The sequence below is a fragment of the Varanus komodoensis genome, unplaced genomic scaffold, assembly GCF_004798865.1.
Source record: "Varanus komodoensis strain SLA01 unplaced genomic scaffold, ASM479886v1 scaffold18_1, whole genome shotgun sequence".
NCBI lineage: Eukaryota > Metazoa > Chordata > Lepidosauria > Squamata > Varanidae > Varanus > Varanus komodoensis.
Genome location: NW_025335548.1, coordinates 5,073,231 through 5,083,092, shown reverse-complemented (window position 1 = coordinate 5,083,092; position 9,862 = coordinate 5,073,231).

Here is a 9,862-nt window from a genome sequence, read left to right as displayed (position 1 = left end):
ATAACTCTGCTGAATCAAGCTATCTCTGGTTATACAGCAATGCCAGTTCATGTCTGGTAACCAAATTCCACCATCTTTCAACGTGGGACTTTCAGGTGCCATTACATTTGGTAAAACCATGAGAGGTGACCTTCTTGGATTTTGTCTGAAGAAGTATTTGTATGCATTTATTATGGACACATTCACTTGAGCCAAATTAAAATTGCAGAATTTGATTCCTATGTATGATGTGCTGGCATTAATATTTTAATGTAACTGCTGCATTAATAGTGACCCGCTTCCAGAGTTAATTTCTATCTGACTCTTTCTAAATCACTGCTACAGCCATATACAGCTGCCAGGGAAGATTGGAAATTATGTTAAGAGCCATAGACATCCAAGCAATTGTGGATGCAGAGCATTTCTCAACTGCTTTGTGAGATGTTTGATATTCTGAGCTCTAGCTTCAGCAGAATGGCTTCATGCCTTTTCTTGCCTTAGGGTCAGGATTTTTTTAAAAGGTATTTGCAAAACTAAACATAGGTTGCTTTTCTTCACACATAATTAACCACCAGATTTGGAGAAGAAACACTTTGGAAGAGGAAGCCATGAATTTTACTAATGAGCTGTAGAACTATTAAAAATCTTCTTATAGAGTTCTCTGATTTCATCCAATTATTTCAAAACTGATCTTCTGAAGCTTTCTAGGCAACATATTTTTCTATCAAGTGAATCTTCTATCAAGATGAATTGCAAGGCCCAGTGAAAATGTAAACTCCCATCTTCTTCCCCATTATAAGAACCAGCCTTTTTAAAATTCAACAGTATGTCCAACATTGGTTTGAAGTATGGTCAGGGCTAACCAAGGTTGCCCCAATCCATGATTTGAAAACGTGATATGAAGCAGAATGGCAAACCATCCTTTTATGTATAATTAGCTACATTACTGCTCAATTTAGCTATATTAGCTATATTTAGTGCTGCTGCAAACAAAATGCAGGACTATGGTTAAAGCAACCCATCAAAGGGAAGGGGGAATTCTCATGTGAGGAAAACACTTCTGGCACATCCCCAGTCTTTTCTAACCCATGGGAGCAGCAAAAGGGTCCACCTCTGTACAAGCCTTGTGGGAATTTTACAAGCTACCACTTCTTTGCATCGTCCTTGTCTTCAGCACCCTCCATTCCAGCTCCTGTTCCAGCTCTACTGATGGGCTGTAGCTGCCGGCAATACAGGAATGGATGCAGCAAAAAGGAGCCTGAAATTCCAAGGTCAAAGTGAACTACTGCTACACAATTGCCCTACAGTGCATCGCAATAATCTACAATAATTTGTTTAGTGTGTCCCAGCAATGTCTTTGACAAATGAAACCCACATTTCTTCTATTAGTGAAGTGCTTTGGAACAGGCAACTTGCTGCCCTCCAGATCTCTTGGTCTACCCTTTCCTCACCATTGGCCACTCTGGCTGGGGCTTATGGGAGCTGTGGTCCAAAATATCTGCAGAAATCAGGTTGTCTATCCCTGAAAACAGTTCCTCGAATATTTCTTCAATTTCATGCTAAAATTGAGCTCTGCTTTATACAGTGACTCCTATACCATTCATTATTCCTGTGGATATTCAGTTATGCGCTGAAATGATGCCTAGTCATGTTTCTCTACCATTTCTGGGGAAATGTGCCTTTGCAGGAACAAAGGAACAAGAGGCAATCTCTGGTTGTAATTCAGCAGCCATGAATCCCCATGAGATCTCTCCACCGAAAGGACAAAAAGATGTTGGCGATCAAGAAGGGCTCCCTCTCACATTCAGTCCATAGCATTCTCAGCTAGGCAGTTCTGAAGTTGTTTTGTATTCTGGAAATAGGAGTCTGCCCCTGATCATATCTAAGATTAACCAGGAAATGCTGGAGAAAGGAGATGACAGCATGAACAGCATCCTAGTGCTGTGAACTTTTTGTCTGAGGAGCACTTTAACGACCTTCCAGCTTCCACCTGTTTTTAAATCCTGATGAGATGAAACACTGTTTTGATAGTATTTTATATTGAAGCAATTCTGGAAAATTAGTTTTCCAAAGATAATGGCAAAGTTGTCCTTCAGGTTCCTCTATTCCTCTATCCATGTCATTCTCTAGAAATATTTTTTTCTTTTCTTTATCATTCTCTGTATATTTGCTTAAAATATAAAGCTACTTAAGCAAATTTTCCATTTATTTATTATGTTTCTATGCCGCCAAGTAGACTAAAGGGCTCTCTAGGTGGGTTATAGCACTCAAGAGACCAAACTACAGCAATTTTAAAATTGCAAAATACTAAAATTGATAAAATCACTAAAATCAATTGATGAAAATATAAATAACAATAATAATAATAATTTAACAATTATTATAAATCATGCCCAGGTGAGAGGATAACTATTAATAATCTATTACACCCCTTAATTAAATCATCTTTAAAATTGTTAAAATAGGTGGAGAAGACAAATGTTTTAGCCTGGTGCTGAAATGAAAGCAGAGATGGCACCAGGCAAATTTCTCTGGGGTGTCTGTTCCATTTGGGGGCGGGGGGGACAACTACTGAGAAGGCCCTTCTTCTATTCGCCGTCCCTCTCATCTCCTTGAGAGATGGCTCTTTCAGAAGGGCTTCTTGCCCAGATCTTAATGGGCAGGTAGGTATATACAGGATAAGGCAGTCCTTCAGATAGCCAGGTCCTAAGCCATTAAGGGCTTTATATGTTAAACTGGGCTCAGGGTTGAATGGGTAACCCATGCAGTTTATACAGAATTGGTGTCATATGGCCCATGAACTCGCATCAGATACTAATCGTGTGGCTCTCTTTTGAACCAATTGAAGGCTCTGGACCATCTTAAGAAGCAGCCCCATGCAGAGTGTGTTACAGTAATCTAACCTGGATGTTACCAGTGCATGAGTTACTGTGGCCAGGCTCTGGCTATCCAAGTAAGGGTGTAGTTGGTATTTTTGCAGAAAGAAGGTACTTCTGGCCACCGAATCCTCTTAAGTCTCTTGTGATAGTGGTGGATCCAGGAGCACCCCCAAGTGGCAGACCCTGTTTGACTAGTATTTCTTGCAGAGTTGACTATGTCACATCTTCTCCCTTGTAAAATGCCTTTACTGAAAACATTTGAAAGGGGAGCATGTATTCTCTTACACTGGTAAGTTAACGGTAGGTGCTCATAATGTATACATTTTTCTCCTTTTCAGAGTTCCATCCACCACACTAATTTTAAGTTAAGCTACTTAACCAGATAGCATTGCCCAAATTCTGAGTAGAATAAATTGGACTAATAAATCATTTCCCATCACAACATGAGGGGTGAGGGAATGTGCAATGGCTGAATTCCTGGAGCTTTTAAAGGCACAGGAGCCTTGTCAGGAAAAAGATGGCAACCCTATTAAAATTTAAAAATTAGATGTTAATTACCAAGTCTTTAAGTCATTCTGCCAAAATATGCTGTGATGCAACTTCTGCTAAGCACATTAGATGACAGAGAGACAGAAAAGCTGAGAACAGAAAACTGCCAGTTCTTAAGACAGTTGTCTGTGATGGAGGAATGAACTATAAACATCTCCACTGGACAGGCGAAATATATTGATTGCTCAAGGCTCACCCATGTAATTATTTTCAGTTAATGCAACATGCAAAAAAACCCCCCAAAAACCAACCCTTACTGAATTGGCTCAAAGCAGCAATTTCAATTTAAGATAAGAGAAATTCCACACAGAGGTGCTGTGGCACAACTGGGTGACACATTAAAAAAAAGTGATATCTGGATCACAATTTTGATTTCTGAAATAAAGCCAACCCATAAATGGGAACTGTGCAACCTGCTACTCATCAGCAACGTATGAGAGGACAGAGAAAATGTTGAAAAAAACCAGTTCTACAAGTTTAAACCCATTCCAATTGTAGAGGTTATAGTATCAGTGGACCGAATCACATGCTTTTAAAACAAACAATATGGCCAAGGTGTCCTATTTCAATCTCTAATTTCTATACTACCTGATAGCCAAAATTCTCCCCCATCATCCAGCTGTCAGCCCTCTAATGAAGGCATCTCCTGTCTGGAAGGCTGTCCAGTCTAACCCTGGTTTGGAAATAAAGAACCCTGGGATCTAATACTGGGAAGAGGGGACTTGAAACTGCTTGTCCGCAGTTAGCACCTGGCCAGCAGAGGTAGCAGGCACATAGCTTACCTGTTCACCAACTTTCCTAATGTAGGGATAATAAGCACTGGATTTCTATTAAAGTAATTATTTCTAAATGTGTACCTGCACATATGAAACATGCAGTCTTCTTTGGTGCAAACCTGTGTCCTCTTTTGTCCTCTTCTTCTTGTAATGTACGTTTTGTTGACAAATGTGCCCCTAGCAGGTAGCCCTGTCAAGTGGACTGAATTCCGTCCGGTAGCTCACACACTGCACAGGCAGCATAAGAACGTAAGAGCAGTTCTGCTGGACTGGTGCAAAGCCCAGTTTAGTGAAGCAGTGGTGTAAGGCACAGGCCCACGGTATGGTCCCAGCAGGCCCCTCCAGTGGTGTCCATGCGGTTTCTTCACTCCCTGACCCATTCCACCCACCCACCCATCGTTCTTGTCCTCGTGCTTACTTAGAGCATTTAACTCATCCTCCGGATGGTAGAGTACACACAGCCTCTTCTGGACTCCATCCCGTGCGGTTGCCACATGATTCTTCACCACCACCTTGCTTATTCCCACAGTTCCTTTCCACCCACCACACACACACAGAGTATACAACTTTGCCATTGTCTGTGCTCCTACCGATTGGTGTAGGTTTTCCTTCTCTCTCCACGCCTGGTTGGTTTACTGCCTTATTATCAGATCTGAACTGGACAAAACAAATATTTGCTTCTTCCACAATTTAAAACTACTTTCAACCCACAACCGTTGGGACAGTAATATATTTCTTCTCTCAGGCATTTGGCAACATACAATGCATTTTTAATCAGTTCTTAAACTGCTTGCTGATTGTTTAAAATTGTTTTTAGACGTGTGGGTACCCCTGTGTTGTTTTTTATTATGTGTTTTTATTACGTATGTTTAAGGTTTTAATTTTCTTCAACCACCCAGGAAGCTTCAGTTATTGGGTGATATTGAAATAAATGAAATGAAAAGGAAGTTTTCAGAGCCCCTGGAGTCTGAATATATATTTGAATAATCTGGCTAAAAGGATGGATTTGTGTACTTGAGCTGATGGTCTAAGCAAAGCTGTCCCTAGAAGTTTGGTGTCCATGGCAGGAAATCCAAGCCATATCCCCATTCCCTAGCCACAGGGATAAAAACACAATTGATTGACCATTTGCTGCTGTTTATGGGTACTCCAAAATGTCACCCAGTTAGACAGGATGAAGATCTGCTCCATGTTCCAAGTAATCTTAGGGGCATGAGTGTGGCATCCCATCTGTTCCCAGCCCCTGAAGGTCAACAGGTAAGGCAAAAGAATCAATGAACGAATCTAAAGCAAGCTTTCTATATTTCCTGTTCTATTTCTTTTTCTATTTCAAGGTACAAAGAGCAGCAGGGCACTCCCTCATTATGTTTATGATTGTGTAATTCAAGGCTAGCACATGAAGTAAGATAAGTTATCCTCAAATCGACTCAGGGCAAACGAATTTGGGAATGTCAATAAGTAATTATATTTATCTATAGAACCTGACAACCAGAGCAAGTGAGAAAGAATCAGAATGCTAACCTAACACGACTCCCCTTTTCAACAGCTATCCTAATCAATAGACTTTTATCTTTGTTGGAACACAGAACCTGAGGTCCAACTCTGGTCCTTTGGGGTCCCTCAGATGCTCACACTCCCTTATGATAGTTCTAGTCTTCTCCAATCACAGTGGCTTCCCCACTTTTATGCCAATTTCCCCCATCTAAAAGGTTGAAATGGCTTTTCTAAAGCTGGTTTTCATGACTGCAGTGCTTCTAATCCTGCAAACACCTATAGGCCTGATGGCAGGCCTGTAAGGTGAACCAGGTGGCCTGCTCTAACAAGCCAGCAGGGGGCACTATGCTGCTCTGCAAGACCTGATAGTCCTCTTCCCCCAGTGCCTGACTCCATGGAAGGACCCCTCAGAGCCAGGCACTTGGACCTGGCTGCCTCTCTGCTGTTTCCTCAGTGAGCAGTGCAGAAAGGAGGCAGATGCAAGGAATTGGGCAGAAGGGGAAGACAGATGCAGCAGGGGAGAAGGGAAGTGGCAGCCATTGCAGTGGGGCAAGAGTTAGTGCTGGCACTGTCCCAGAACAGGCTCTTCAAACCACCCTTTGAACAGACACACTCCACACCCATCAGTCGCCCTGCCTTCCTCAGCCATTCCAACGCCCTCGCTTGCCGTCTGTCAAGACGGCTGTGCAGAGGGTGGAGCAGACTTACGGTGGCAGGAAGCAGATTTTGGGTAAACATTAGGAGAAACTTCCCATCAGTGAGAGGTATTCAGCAGAGGAATAGGCTGCCCCAGGATGTGGTAGGTTCTCCTTCTCAAGAGGTATTCAATCTGAATAGCCATTTGTCAGGGGATCTGTAGCTACATCCTGCATTAAACTTCCCACACGTTGAGGGGCAGCCCTCCAGCTGATCTGGCCTACAGCTCCCAGCATCCTTCACCACTGGCTAAGCTGGTTAGTGATGAGGGGAATTGTAGCCCCCAAATCCTTGAGGGCCACAAGTTACTCTTGTCTGAACTAGATGATCTCCAAGGTACCCATCAAACTCTATGTTGCTATGAACATCCCTGTTTGCAGGTTTAAGTTTAACATGCAAGCAGGGCGTGGGGCCCTGTTGCCTAGCTTCTTCTCTGAACATCACAAGCATTGTGTAGCCTTGACATAACATTGTTTTGGGAAATTATGGAAAATTAAAACAGCATCTCAGACCTAGACACTTGCCCATCATAGCTGCAATGAACCTGGCACCTGTAAATTGCCCCAGTAAAGCTGGTGTAGGAGGGGGACCACTAGAAGAGACTCTGCAAGAACCTGCCCCCCCCCCAATAGGAAATGGCCCTTGCATGGAGAGAAAGTAATGCCTGAAACAAGGAAAGTTTTAAGAAGTATGGATGGAGCATGTTTCCATTCAGCATGTGCCATCCCAACAAGTTGAGTTATGGCACATACAGAAGCATTCTTGCTGGAGTAAAATTACTTTGAGGTCAATTGAACCATAGACTATTAACATGTTTCCTTACATGCACACAGAAGTCTTTATTTTAGTACCGCAGTTAAAACCGGATTGTTCTGGCTGGTAAAATGAAATATATGAACTGGTTCTATGCTTCTTACGTAAGGAAACTATTTAGTGACTTCAGTGCCTTTTTGAAATTGCTGCTAAAATGGACTGCTAATCATCCTGAAGGCAATCCATTAAACAATTACAGCCTTATATGATGAGAATTGGGTTTTTAATTGAAGTGGTGGCAAGTTCTGATTTCATACACACTTTCCTCCCAGGCTTTTGGCTATCCCACAGTAGCTGACTCATTCTTTGATGTCATAATTCAAACTTGGCGGCAACCTAAACACTCCCACAATGATCATGTGGGACATTCCTGGACAACCCAATCAATAAGATGGAGCTTTCAAAATGACTCCTTGAACAGCCTGAATTCTGAGGAAATGGCTACGCAACAAATTCTTATTGGTTTTAGACCACTACAGTGTTTATTTAATGGTCTATATCCAATGTTAGTCTAATGTAACTTCATTTCAACAGCTCTAAACTAAGTAGGACTAATACTGGCTACAATCCAATATACCAACTATGAACTGGGCAATGGAGGACAATTTGCATCAGGACAGTGAGAGGAGCCAACCCTTTACCATGAGCTATGTCTCTTATCGAAACTCATCATCCCAATCTCACATTCACTTCCTACCTCCCTCACTACGGCTTTTCCAGTCCTGAAAGTGTGTAAAATTGGCATGGGGCAGGCACCATGGGAAAGGGTTTTTAGGGATGTGGGGAGCACAACTGACAACAGGTGCTCCAGCACCTGGAGACACCAAGGACTGAATCTGCAATCTTTACACACACAAGAACGTATTCTGTAACTGAGTGGCAGCCCTTTTTCGCAGCAGCATCAATCATCACCACCACACCGCATTTCTACTGCACCTTTTTTCCTCTTGTGAAGAGCCCACAGGGGCTTACATAGCTCCATTCTTATCCTCACAAAAACCTGTCTGAGGTGGGACTAGAACCCACATCTCCCCAGTCCACCACTCCAACCATCACACTGGCTCTGAAAGCTATTCCCTGTACATTGAGAAGAAGCTTGTCCAAGAGAAAGCTAGCATATACTCCTTTCTGACATATATACTAGGCAGTCTCCCATCCAGGGAGTAAACACTGAAATACCTGCTTAGCTTGAGCAAAGTTGTCTCAGATGCCTTCAGATCATCTCCTGGGATTGTAAAGCTGATCAAAAATATCTCACCTTTTGCCAGAGACAATATGATTCATATCAAGCTTGTCTTTGCCATCTCCTGTTTAGTGCCTTCTTCAGTGTCCATGTGATGTTTTCTTTCCAAGCTAACTCAAAGGCTTTTATCCCATGATGTGTGTGTTCAGTCGCAAAGTCATGCCTGACCCTCTGTGACCCCATGGACCACAGCATAGCAGGTCCTCCTGTCCCCCACTGCCTCCTGGAGTTCCCCCAAATACCATGACATACCTTGGCAAAAGAGGAAGCTGCTAGGGGCCTGCCCCACAGATCTGAGTTCCACAAACCTCCTAGTTCTGCACATGGTTTGGGCAAGGCTAGAGGAGCAAACAGGACTTTCCTCCTTTTGTTCTGATTTTCTTCTGTTCCATTCAAAGCATATTAGGCCATATTCCTTAACGGATCGGGGCGGGGGGGTGTTTCATAGTCTGTTCTTGTAATGGCTGTGTTTAATGACTGGAATTATTCCAAAGTATGAATTTACTCATTCAAGCCTGTTAGCAAATAGTTTAAGAGACAGCGAGCAGCAGAAGTGATTTCCAAAATGCCCCCACACCCTAAAACAACCCACAGGTTGCCACCCCTACAACTCATCTCGCTGGGTTTTGATGACACAGCAACATGGGTAATTAAAGAAAGAGGCACAGGTAAGGCAGAGTAAAGAAACCACAACAGTGTCATTTCCGTCCCTGAATGGGGGAACTCAGTCTGTGAATGGGCACCGGCTAAACTGAGTCTGGGCTGATTGGAAATGAAACCATGGCACTTCCTCCCTTCTCCACACCTTAAACCCACGCACTACACCTCCCCCAACTCTAACAGCGAAGGCTGCAACATTAGGAGCATTAAACTCAAAAGGTGTGAAACGTTAGGAGCATTAAACTCAATAGGAGTGGAAAATGCAAAGGATCTCTTTGCACAAAGCATATTTCTGGAAACAAGGGGTGAAAAGAAATAAATTGTTAAAGTCTCTAGTGGAGAAAAACCCCTCATTGTATCATTGGCCCCACTTGGCTCTAGAATAGCATCACAACTCCCAGCTGTGTTTTAGTGCAGGGCTGGCTAGATTTCAGGCTTGCAGGATTTACTTGTGGTATTTTTTTCCTTGGAACCCACCAGTATCTGGGGTTTAAAAAAAAATAATATCATGTAGAATTATATTAGGAATTTGTCTCATTTTTGAGTATCGGAACAGACTCCCTGTCCTTCTGCCTGAAAAGCCACCCCAAGCTGTCCACCCCAAGCTTTCTTCATTTGAGTAATTTAATTGAAAGTGTGGGTGACTGTCACTTTTGTGGCTGCTATCTTCAATCCATTAGGAGATAGAAGTCCTTACAGAGACTGCAAATCACCCAGAGATTTACCTTCTGCACACTCTTGTGTTGTTTGATGCAATCAAGATCGTGAAGTCA